The following is a 13,660-nucleotide window of genomic DNA, read 5'->3' as shown; positions in this document are numbered from 1 at the left end:
AACTGACGGTTTCGTCCAGGGCAGAGGCAACTCATCAGACGCTGCCTCATCTCTGTCCTGAGAGCAAAGTGACCGAAAGTGGCGACAGGTGATAATCGCTCCATTGCCCTGGACGAAACCGCTTGTCAAGATTTTTCCTTGTTCTTTTTGAACTTGGGTGTTTAACCCAAAAAGAGAAGTCCGTGGACCACAAGAGAGGAAGTAAGTTGCTTCCCAAGTGGTCTGGTTCGTCCTCAAGTGGATGCGGATTCCTAGCATCCTCAACAACAAAAAAACACTTCGGCCTGGTCTAGGGTTGCACTTGGGACGGATTTCACTTCACTATAATTCGTACTCATGTCGTGTTTGCAATTATGTATGAATGGAGCGATTACCACCTGTCTTGCCACTTTCGGTCACGCTGCTCCCAGGGCAGAGGTAAGGCAGCGTCTGATGAGTTGCCTCTGCCCTGGATGAAACCGTTATTCAAGATTTTTCCTTCTACATATGTATACTTTTGTGCACGAAGTAAATCGGAAATATGTGTACGATCAATTTATATACATTCAAATAAAGGTATAGTATTCTGTACTAGGCAATGTTTGTTTGTTTAAGGTGAGCATAATATCTACGTTTATAACATGTACATATATCTTGTAGTTTGGAAAAAATATGAGGGAATATTTTGGATTTTTAGTCACGTACGAATGGAAAAATGTGCGCAGAAGGTTTCTTCCCTAAGATGAACATAAAATTTGTTTGGTTTTGTCCGTAAAAGGAGGTGGAAAATCTTAGAAAGACAATGTATGTATGTGTAAGATCTACACCTTCCCGAAAGTTAACTTCCGGTTTCTGCAGCCTCAGCCCCCACGGGACTACTATTTAGGTATTACTCCGCAGATTGGGTTTGCCTTTAGAGGCTCGTGCTCTGCTTTTTTCCTTCAGAAACTCCTACCCTATTTTGTACGATTGCGAAGATGACCACACCACAAGTTCCCCTTCGACCTCGGCATCTCTGCATCTATATTCTCCGGGCTCATGTTCCTGCCCAGTGCTTGGTTTACAATCGTCCTCTCCATTGCAAACCTTGTCCTGGATCCTATGCGATAAATGTGGTAAATCATGTAACCGAAAGGACTTGCTTGTTGCAACCACCGTGTCCCGTAAGAAACTGGGTAAGTGGAAGTTGGCTTCCCCATGTTTCCGCTCAAGCCACGCCCTTATGTTGGGGATAAGCTTGTGTGTCCAGCGACCATTCGTGGACTCGTTCCATCTGCTACAAAGCCATCAGTACTAAACCCCGTGATACCTTAATTCTGATGATATACTCTTTGGGACCCTTATCCGTCCCGTGCCAGAAAGTCCACACTGAGAGAATACATATGGGAACCAACGCCCATTTAATTCGGTTCGTATTGTCCTAGTTGAATGCATTTTTGACATTCAATTCCCACACGGGACAGCAGCATCCGCCTTAGAGTGTGCACGTCGAAAACCACACTAGCGCTCCGACATGCCATTACTACTCTGGACAATCGGCAGCAGTGTGGTGTAGATGACTCTTTACATCATCTTGGCCGGTCCAACAGGTAGATCTCTTTTGCTTTTTCTAGTGAGGAAGAAATATTCCTTAATTTAGGCAAGCCTTGAAGCTGTTAGCAAAAAGACCGGGTCTAGTCTTCATTTCAAGCTTCAAAGCTCTGTTAGGGATGCCATCCCGCCATCCAGCTCCTCCGCCAATACGGGAGTTATTATGCACTCTTTGAGCTGGGACATCGTTTACCATCCTCTGTTTTCGTGGTAAGGAAACAGAATGGCAACAAACGTTTTCAGAAGGCACGTCTAGATCACCGATGGCAATCTTCGCAGCCCTTTTATTATCATGTAGTCCCCACCCGTAGGGTTTATATAAGCAAATTTTTGAAGCAGTTCTTTTTACATGTATGAATGACATCTTTTAAATGGCCACACAGTTGGCTGCGTGTCTTCTCTCGAGAGCCGCTATTGGGCTTTTTAAGACTTCGTATAATAAGCAGTGAGCGCTTTATGGCCAAGTTTTCCTTCGGGTCCATGATCCTTAAAATATTATTTGTGTACCTCAACAAGAAGGCAGTGAATTACCGTGGGCTGAGTGCTCAGGGGCTATGCGACTGCCCCACCATACTTTTCTTTTTATGACATGAACATTTTCTTCAGTAGTGGGAAAACCGAATTATCCATAACTACTCCTAAACAGTCTTAAAAGAATATCTCCTTTTAAATGTAAAATAGTTTTCGCTTATGCATATCATAGCTGTTCTGCTCTGCTTTTTTTGTGTGTTCGGAAACAAGGTTACCAGTGATTTTCTGCCTTTTGAGCTCTTTAGATAACCTCTTTCAACCTTTTAACGCCATTACTGGAACCCTACGTAATGAACGGCTTTGTTAGATAAAAATAAAATCCTTTCTTGAAGCCAAAGGAAATTCAAGGTCAGATTGATAGCAAGGTGACAGTCTGGTCCCGCAAACGAACATAAATAGCGAAATCTGCAATTTGGGAAGAGTTTGGAAACATCCTATGGAAGTATTGCATTTCTGTATTTCTCAAGGAACAGGAGAAATGTTTTTATCATGTTATAAACTCAAAAAAATATATAGGCACCATTGTTCTTTTTAAGGTTTTGTGTAAACACAAAACCTTATTAAAATCGGTTTACTGTCTGTCTGTCTGTCTGTCTGTCTGTCCGTCTGTCTGTCTGTCTGTCTGTCTGTCTGTCTGTCTGTCTGTCTGTCCGTCACACGCATTTTTCTCGGAGACGGTTATAGCGATTGACATCAAATTTGGTAGAAAGGTGGGAACTGTGAACGCTCACGCATGCAGTGAATTACATCCTTTTACGTCGAATTTAAGGGGGGGTCCTCATACATGCAAAAGGGGGGTGTAAAATTTTTTTTCATCAAATATAGTCATGTGGGGTATCAAATGAAAGGTCTCGATTAGTACTTTTCAAAGCCGATCTTAGTTTTGACATTCGATGGAAGGGTGGGGAGCGCGGGGGGTTGAAAGTGATCACTTCTTTAAGGGGGCCATTCTCAGAAACTACCAAACCGAAAAATCTGAAAAAAATCAAGAGGCTGCCACTATATGGTGCCTGGGCTCCGAAATATCTTCCATGTCGATATCTGTTTAAATAAAGTTAATAATAGTATATTACTACAATTTTTTGTAATTGGCTAGAAACCCCCCTTAAGTTCATACTAGTACCATGAAATTTTGCAGTAATATAGGCTATAATATAGAGCATGATTTTACCAAGTTTGGTGGAAATCGCACTATTACTAACAAAGTTATAACACCTCAAATTTGTTGCTTCTTTGAAAATTTAATACTATGAATGTCAATATCACCCGAAAGTGGATACTCTCACATAATATATGGATATATTACGTGCTACGTACAAAGAAATACACAAAACCTTTCGTACCTGAAGCGTTTAGCTTCCGGTTTCCCGACTTGTTTCTATTTAGGGAGCCATTTTTTAAGGTTTTGTGTGAAACAAAACCTTATTAGAATCGATTCGATGTCTGTCTGCCCGTCTGTCTGCCCGTCTGTCTGTCTTTTTTAAGGTTTTGTGTGAAACAAAACCTTATTAGAATCGAGACGGTGTCTGTCTGTCCGTCTGTCCGTCTGTCTGTCTGTCTGTCTGTCTGTCTGTCTGTCTGTCTGTCACACCCGATTTATTCGGAAACGACTAGACCGATTGTCACGAAAATTGGTGAGAGTATGTAATCTGGTGATTCCTTTACATGCAGTAAGTGGCGCCATCTTGTGTTAAGTTTAAGGGGGGGCTCCCCATACATGTGAATGGAGGGTGCAAATTTTTTTTTCAGAGAATGTAGCCATGTAGGGTATCAAATGAAAGGTCTCAATTAGTACTTTTCGAATCTGGTTCAATATTTGACATTAGATGAAACATAGAGGTGTGAGGGTTCAAAATATGACCCACAAAAAGTGTAACAGGTCTCGTTCTCAGAACCTATCCAACCGAAAAATCTGAAAAAAATCACAGTGGTGCATCTCTACAAAATCTAGGCCCCAAAATATATCCGGTTCCGATATCTGCACAAATAAAGTTAATAATAGTATATTTCCACATTTTAGAAATTTACTCGGCACCCCCCTTATGTTCATCGCAGAAGTACAAAATTTGGCATGCGTATAATGAAGAATATAATGCACAATTTGGTCAAGTTTGAAGAAAATCAAACTATTAGTAACAAAGTTATAGGGGGTAAAACTTCGCCATTTTTTGTGAATTTCGCGCACTCTACAACCTGCATGACGTCATCATCACATATCGATTCGTCAATACCACAACGAAATGAGTTCTTATGAATTGGGTCGCAGAGAATTATTTTGTTTTAGTTTTTTAGTTATTTGTCAGCCAAACATGTGTGTATGTAGGTATATAATATATGCGTGCTAATGAACTTTGCGGGTAGTGCCTAATTCAAATATTCAAGAAGTAAATCGGAAATATGGGTACGATCAATTTATATGCGTGCATATATGTGTACAGTATTCGGTAATAGGCAGTTGGTTTCTTTAGGGTGAGCGTGATATCTATGGCTGTAATATGTACGTATGTCTCGTAGTTTGGAAAAATATGAAGGATTATGTTGGATTTGTAGCTATATGCGGACAGAAAAATGTGCGTTGAAGTTTCTCACATAAGATGAACACAAAACCTTTATACCCGAAGCGCGAGCTTCCGGTATTCCGACTTGTTTTTTTTTTTGTTGAGGAGGTGGAAATCTTCAAAAAGACACGGGTCTGGACACACCAGCGTGTGGGATTTTTACCCACTAAAACCACCCCCGACTCACTCCCTGCCCCGCGGAACCACCATAAGGTATTACATCACGGGGCGGAGTCAGCTCACTCTAGCTTTGTCACCTTTCTTCTATACGCGGCGCACGTGACCGCGCTTTTCTCCTTTCCTCTGCCTTTCGCAATTTATCTTGAATAGATGCGACCATAGAGTTGACCGCATCCCAATTCTCTTGATGTGCTAGCATTTTCGGTACCAGATTTTCTGGTACCAGCACCTCTCCTTTCTTCCACAAATCTCGGACAGTGGAAGAATACATGCTCTGGGTCCTCTGGGACTCCATTGCAATTTGGACAATCGGGTGAGGTCTCCAATTTAAACCTGTGAAGGTATTGGAGATATCCTCCGTGTCCCGTGAGAAACTGGGTGAGATTATAATTAATCTCACCGTGTCGTCTCTCCAACCACTCCTTGATGGCAGGAATGAGCCTGTGCGTCCACCGGCCCTTTCCCGAGCGTTCCCACCGCTCTTGCCATCTATTTATGGATCTCTCCCTCTCAGCGTTCTTCGTGCGCGTTGAGGAAGAGGTTGGCTTTGCATTGTATATATTCGCCATCTCATCTGCCAAGATGTCAATCGGCATCATTCCAGAGATGACGAATGCTGCATCATCTGAGACAGTCCTGAAGGCAGAGCATACCCTCAGAGCTATCCTCCTGTAGACTGTATTCAGTTTGCTAGTGTTAACTGACATCCGCAACGCCTCCCTCCAAACTGGGGTCGCATAGAGCATGATCGAGGTCACCACCCTGGCTATAAGCAACCAAGAGGTATGCCGTGGCCCTCCCACGTTCGGCATCATCCTCGCCAGGGCCATACTAGCAGTGGATGATTTATCACAAACATACTGTAAGTGTTGCTTATAGCTGAGCTTCCTGTCTATCACCACCCCCAAGTATTTGATGGTCGGCTTGGAAGTGATGATATGATTCCCGATTTTAATACAGGCGTAATTTCTCTTCCGGCGCTTCGTGATGAGGACCGCTTCTGTTTTTTCCTCCGCAAGCGTCAAACCAGAGCTCTCCAACCAGCATTTGACAGCACTGATTGCCTCGCTTGAGTATAACTCAGCATCTTCAAGATGCTTTGCGACAACAACCAGTGCTATGTTGTCAGCGTAACCCACCACTGTGGCTTCCTCCGGAAGGGGAAGATTAAGTACATCGTTGTCCCTGCCCTGTGGGACACCGGCGGAAACAACGTACTCCTGCGGTCCGTCATCAGTATCATACCATAGCCTCCTTTTATTTAAGTAACTATTGACGATAGCAGCGAGATAGGCGGGAATACCAATCTTCGCTAGGGATTTGCGTATTAGATTCCAATTGGCCGAATTGAATGCATTTTTCACGTCCAGGGTTACTACCACGCAATATTTGCTGGTACTACCCTTTCCATGAATTACATCTTCGGCCAAGCCAGTAACCAATTTGATGGAATCAATGGTTGATCTGGCTTTTCGGAACCCATACTGCCGATCTGAAAGGCCGCCGTGGCCCTCAACAACCGGGAGTAATCTATTATAGATTACCCGCTCTAACATTTTCCCCACCGTGTCCAAAAGACATATGGGTCGGTATGACGATGGTTCACCTGGAGGTGTACCAGGTTTAGGCAGAAGTACCAACTTCTATCGCTTCCAAGTCGCCGGAAATATTCCTTCGGACATGCACGCTTCGAACAACTCAGCGAACATGTCCGGTCTTGATTTCACGGCAAGCTTAAGGGCCTCATTCGGCACTCCGTCCAGGCCCGGCGCTTTCTTGTCTCCTATTCTGCCGCAGATCTCCAGCAGCTCGTCTCTGGTGACTGGAGGAATTGCCGTCATATTCAGAGGTGGTTGGAATATGTCGGTGCTCTCCTCTTGCTGGGGGAATAACCCCTGGATGATTTTCAGCAAGAGGGTGGGACACGTGATCTGCGGAGAGGAGCGGCCTCTGAATCGTCCCATCACTATTCTATAAGCACTCCCCCACGGGTTGATGTCCGCTTCTGAGCAGAGTTCCTTAAAGCATTTTGTCTTGCTTCGCTGGATGGCGAGATTGAGGGTTTTGCGGGCTGCAAAACTGTCACAGCCGATTTATTCGGAAACGGCTTGACCGATTGTCACGAAAATTGGTAGGAGTATGTGATCTACCATTCCCTTTACATGCAGTAACTGGCGCCATTTTGTGGTAACTTTATGGGGGGGGGGGGCTCCCGATACATGTGAAAGGAGGGTGCAAAATTTTTTTTCACAGAATGTAGCCATGTGGGGTATCAAATGGAAGGTCTCAATTAGTACTTTTCGAAACTGGTTCAATATTTGATATTGGTTGAAACATAGGGGAGTGAGGGTTCAAAATATGACCCACAAAAAGTGTAACAGGTCTCGTTCTCAGAACCTATCCAACCGAAAAAGCTGAAAAAAATCACAGTGGTGCATCTCTACGAAATCTAGACCTCAAAATATATCCGGTTCCGATATCTGCACAAATAAAGTTAATAATAGTATATTTCCACATTTTAGAAATTTACTCGGCACCCCCCTTATGTTCATCGCAGAAGTACAAAATTTGGCATGCGTATAATGAAGAATATAATGCACAATTTGGTCAAGTTTGAAGAAAATCAAACTATTAGTAACAAAGTTATAGGGGGTAAAACTTCGCCATTTTTTGTGAATTTCGCGCACTCTACAACCTGCATGACGTCATCATCACATATCAATTCGTCAACACCACAACGAAGTAAGTTAGTATGAATTGGGTGGAAAAGAATTATTTTGTTTTAGTTTTTTAATCATTTGTATATGAATATCAATTATTCCAACGAATCATGTGTGTATGTATAATAGTATATGCGTGCTAATGGACTTTGCGGGTAGTGCCTAATTCTGATAGATATAAGATGTAAATCGGAAATATGGGTACGATCAATTTATATACGTGCCTATATGTGTACAGTATTCAAAAATAGGCAGTTTGTTTGTTTAGGCTGTACTATGTATGTATGTCTTGTAGTTTTGTAGCTGTATACGGATAGAAAAATGTGCGTTGAAATTTCTTAGGTAAGATGAACACAAAACCTTTATACCCGAGGCGGGAGCTTTCGGTAGTCCGACTTGTTTAAAAATCGCACTGGCAGAGAAGAACTTCAACATTAAATCACTACTGCAAAATGAAAGACACTATTTGATTCTCCATAAAATTGATCAAAGAAAATATACTCAGAAAGTAAATTGCTGAAAACAAAAGCCTTTATTAAGCTAAGCTAATGATGAGTGGGGACACAATTATCGAAGAGAATAATTGTGATAATTTTGGAATTCACTTGATAATGATTACCATAGTTCTCTCCATTGTTGTTTGAAAACTATTCGTCTTCTCCTCTTTTAGTTTCCAATTACTGAGAAGAAAAAATACAAGATACATACATCCAGCACATACTCGTAATTTACATTGGACAATTGCATGCAGTTCGAATTACAAACCGAATTGAAGCATATTGAAAAGCCGCTTACGTTGAGTCACGTTATTACTTCCAAATATAATAATATTCGAATATTTTCCTTACAAAGCCCGATGCTGTTGTACTACATTTTTCAAGTTAGAAAACAATGAAAAAATCACAGCTTAAAAACGACACAACCGTTGTCCTTCTGAGAATTTTCATATCCTTCCAGATGCATATGTATGAATATTTTCAATTCCTACGGCAGTGCTCGAAAATACACTTCCTTATTTTAAATATTACAATTTCGCATAAAAACACCGAAATACTTATCAGCATGCCAATGCTATACAATTCAAAGAATGTTCGTAGGTGACTGAATTTTATGCTTACACTTGTTGATACTCGAAACATTTGCAAAAGTTCCTCTTCTGATGCAGCGGTTGGTTTGACTGTTATAAGAACAAAATATTTAGTAAATTTTCTGTCCAAGATATTATATCTTTTGCCATTACAAATTTGATTCACTTCTTCATTCAGATCTCCCTTTGGGAAGGCCTCGTAAATGGCATCGTTATATCGCTCCACGGCTTTCGTATTGTCGATATTATGAATGTCATTACTGAGGATGACTTGACGGCGTACCGAACATTGTGTGGCTCTTCGTTCTTCATATTGCTTTAGTTTGAATGACCAGAAACCATTGTTCCTTTGGAAAAAGGAGAATAGGTAAAAATTTAAAAATTATTAAAATTAAAAATTATTAAAATTAAAAATTATTAAAATTAAAAATTATTAAAATTAAAAATTATTAAATTGTGATTAGTGGACGAATTTCCGAAAACATGAGTACATACCAGACCCTATCGACCATATCATTCACCCGGGGAGACAAGAAATGTCCTTCCGTCATGACAACTTGAACCCAGTAACTGAAAAGAGTGATATCAATTTAGACGAATTTAATTTTTGGTTGTTTTACACAACATTCTATTGATATCTGTTCATTGTCTGTTTCCGTCGGTCTGTCTACCACATTCCAACTGACACAAAAATTTGGTGGAAAAGTTGGCGCTGTCAACATAGAGTTTAAGAGGGCTGGGGCCGCATATATACCTAAAGGGTATGTCGTTATTAACGGCCTATTTTTAGAACTACCCAATCGGAAAACTTGAAAAGAATTACAATGATGTCTGTATATGATATTTGGGCCCCACGATGCCTATTATCCCGATTTTTGCCACATAATGTTGATAACAGTATATGGTTATATTTTAAAAGTTTATTGTGAAACCCCAGCAAGTTTATCCTAAAAGCTTAAAATTCGATAGTAATACACATAATAATGGGGTTTAAAGGACAGTATCTATTTCAGGAGGATTTGCAGAACCGATACTATAATCCTCAGTAAAAAAAACTCTGATTTAACACCTTTAGCCCTATCACTCAATCGTAGTCTCACCTCTATGCCAGTAACCACCAGATAATATAAAACAACAGACGAATCAGGGTGAACGGCAAGTTCTCTGCGGTGTAAAGAAGGGATGAGCCGATTGAACTTCCAGTTAGAGGCAGTGTAACAAGCTGACATCATGACCCAGCATACCATTGCTTTGAAATTCCAAACTGACCCTCGGATTGCATCGTAAGTATAACGACGATTACGGCACCGAGAAAGCCATCGTTATCGACTTTGAAAATAGAAGTGAACAGCTATGTATTCTCTGCTTCTGAAGTAAATTTCGAAATATAAGCCTCATTAACGTGCCCGTCTTACAGAGTGAATGCAAGGTCGGAACCCTCGAAACCTACCCCAGGTATGGTTTCTAAATCATACTTGGAAATTTTAACAGTCAAGTGGGGAGGTAGTTTACATTTAGGCTATACGTCAACTCCCATAGCTTACATAGAATTACCAATGATAGCAGACTGTGGATTATCCAACTAGCAATGTCAAACGATATGATCGCTGGAGGTTCTGGGCTTGTGTAGAAAGATATCCACACACAAACATGGATCTCTCCAGATGAGGTTACTTTCAACCAAATTGACCACGTGCTAATCGAATGCTGCCACCTTTCAGCTTTGATGTATGTCAAAACGTAAGCGGGTCATGGTCCTCCCAGCTCAAATAACAGCATCACTTCGAATCCACACTGACAATCAAGTGAGAGTGAACACTGAAGTCATCCAAAATAAAGTTCATTGTAACATGTATAAGGGGGAAGTGGATGCCACAATAACCACAGCTACTGGAGATAAAGTATTGACAAATGAACTTCAAAAAGTTATGAGCAATATTTGGACCGTTTGTGGATAAACTCTGTTGACTAGTCTGCAGGGCAATATTTATGTTGGAAAAAGAAGACCTTGTCTGAAGTGGGGCAATGACAGATGCCAGGGCGTCAGACAGTAACTATAATAGCAATATCGAGCTGGTGCCCCGTTGATGATGATATTGATGTTTTTCAGGAGGATTTGCAGAACCAGCACTGCAATCCTCAATAAATACAAAAAAAACTGATTTAACACCTTTAACCCTGTCACTACGGTGTCAGTAATTCAAAACAGCAAACCAGACAGGATGAACGGCAAGTTCTCGGTGGTACAAAGCAGGAATGAGCCAATTGGGCCTCCAGGTTGGGGCTGTGAAACAACATTACGGCCCAGCGACAATTGCTTTGAAATTTCAAACTGAGCCTCGGATCGGATCGTAAATGCAACGACGACTACGGCAGCGAAAAAACCTATGCAGAGTCGGAACCCTCGAAGCCTGCCCCAGGTATGGTATCTAAATTATACCTGGAAATTTTGTCTGAAGTCCACTTTCATACGATACGCCACATAGCTAAAATTACCAATGATAACAAACTGTGGATTACGCAATTAGCAGTGTCAACGGATATGATGGTTGGATGTAACTCGTTTCGCAAACAAACATGGCTTCCTCCAGATTAGACCACTTTCAACCAAATTGACCACGTCCTAATCGAACGCCGCCATCTCTGAGTTTTGATGACTGTAAAAACATAAAGGGGCTGGGCAATACGGGCTCGAATCACCACTTCGTTGTCATTTTCCTCCTCGCTAAAATAACAGCACCACCTCGAAACCTTGGTATCAACCAGATGAGAGTGAACACTGAAGTCATCTATAAGTTCATAGTAGACCTTGGACGAGGAAACTGGAAGCTACAATATCCGAAGCTCCGTGAGATTAAAGATCGATTATTGAATTTGACGAAGAAATCTAGACGCAAAATCGCGATCGTTTGGCTGTGGATAAAATCTGCAGGGCAATATCGATGGTGGAAAAAGAAGATATGACAAACCCTGCCTCAAATGGGGCGGTGGCATATGACAGGACACTAGACAGCAACTAGCGATATGGAGTTACTGAACATCGGTGCAAAATTGGGATATTGGAGTTCCTTATTAAGACGAGTCGAAAAGAGGCATTGGATGGATGTTTACATTATTTCAATCTGTTTCTAAATTTTTTGAACAATTCCAATTTTCCACATTTTTATTAGCATCGAACATTTATAATTCCTCTCTTTAGTTTAATAGTGGGTTTTTCTATGTTAATATTATGTACGACACACGTTCAGAAAGTATGTAAATTTACTAGTTTGTGTAGACTTCAAAAACAAAGGAAATTAAAAAAAACGGTTACATTTTCCGTAAGTTATTTGTTAACATAGTCAACATCCATTTCACTGCAGATGGTGAGGCAGAGGATCAATTTTTTTTATGCTTCCTCGAAAGTCTCCCGCCAGTTGCTTCACAAAATTTCTCCACCTTTCCATTCGCTTCTTCGTTCTTTAGAAACCCTTTTCAACCAATGTCATCCTTCAGGGAAAAATAAATGATTATCTGAAAGCGCTAATTCATCCCCAACCAAATGAGTACACGAGTTGTTTCGTAACGTAGGTCATGTGAAGTCTACTATTTGAACAGAGTTCGGTATGAAGAGTATTTCTGAGCCTAGGCACCATATAGTGGCAACTTCTTAATTTTGCTCCAGATTTTTGTATTGGGTAGTTTCTGAGAATGGGTCCGTTAAAGAAATGATCACTTTCGACCCCTCGCACTCCCCAAATTTCCAACAAATGTCAAAACTAAAACCGACTTTAAAATATATTAACCGAGGCTTTTCATTCGATACCACAGATGACTAAATATGGTGAAAAAAAATTAGACCCCTCTTTCACATGACATAGACAGACGCTGGAGACATTCTCATGCTTGATCGTGGTATTTGTCAACTCTGAGGGAGCCAACACATTTCGGAGGGGAGAATTTCAATCGATGGTAGACCTCACCTTAGTCGGTGATACTCTAATCAGCGAGGAGTATACACACAGCAATCATCAGGCTATCATCTCCCAAACCTCGCAAAGGAATATTATGAGGCCATTAAAAACAATAACGATGAGCTGGGTAACCAAGAAATTTGATGCAGAAACATTCAAGGAGGTATTTCTGAAAGATACATTACTATCGGGAAGCGCACAAGAAAAAGTTCACGGGTCGTGGAAAAAATGCAGAGGGCATGTGATGCATCTATGCCACGGCGTAGCGCCTTCCGAAGACGAAATCATAATTTCTGGTGGAACTCAGAAGTTGAGGAATGCCAGAAAAGGTGCCCGAAAGCTAGGAGACGCTCCTAGCGCAGAAAAAATCGACCTGAGTTCAAGGAGCTACAGGTGCAATCCAAAAATTCGAGGAAAAAATTGCAAGTAGCTATCATGAAGAGAAAATCCGAACATTTCAAGCGGATGTGTACTCAAGCTGACACTGACCCATGGGAGGTCGCATAGAGATGGGTGATGTCATCACTAAAAGACAAGCGCTCACCTCCGATTACTTGTCCAGAGTTGTTCCAGAATATAATGAACGCTCTGTTTCCAGCAGATGTGAGCTGTACAAGACTTCCTGCAGTACATTTAAATCCCGACGAAGTTCCGATAGTGGTAAATGAGGAGGTTCTAGACCCAGCGAAAAGATTCACTGAAAAAAAGATTCCAGGATCGGATGGACAGCGCCAGGTATGTTTGCCCAAGTTTTCAAGGCATTCCTTAGGGAAGGAGAACTTCCCGAGCTCCAGAAACTACAAAAGCTCATACTCATTCCGAAGGTAGATAAACTATTGGGTGACTCCTCCTCATATAGACCGATATGTCTGGTCAATACCATTTGCAAACTATTATATTTGAGCAAGTAATATATAATACAATAGATACTCGCTGTTGCGGAAAAGGTAGGAGCCCTTTCCGACAAACAATTCAGATTTCGTGAGGTCAACTGTCGTGAAGTCAACTGTCGACGCAATCAGCATGGTGACTGATTTGGCTCAGGCTGCAAGACAAGAAGAA

This window comes from Hermetia illucens, chromosome 1, assembly GCF_905115235.1.
Source record: "Hermetia illucens chromosome 1, iHerIll2.2.curated.20191125, whole genome shotgun sequence".
Classification (NCBI taxonomy): Eukaryota; Metazoa; Arthropoda; class Insecta; order Diptera; family Stratiomyidae; genus Hermetia; species Hermetia illucens.
The sequence above is the reverse complement of the archived record's forward strand: the minus strand, read 5'-3'. Positions refer to the sequence as shown.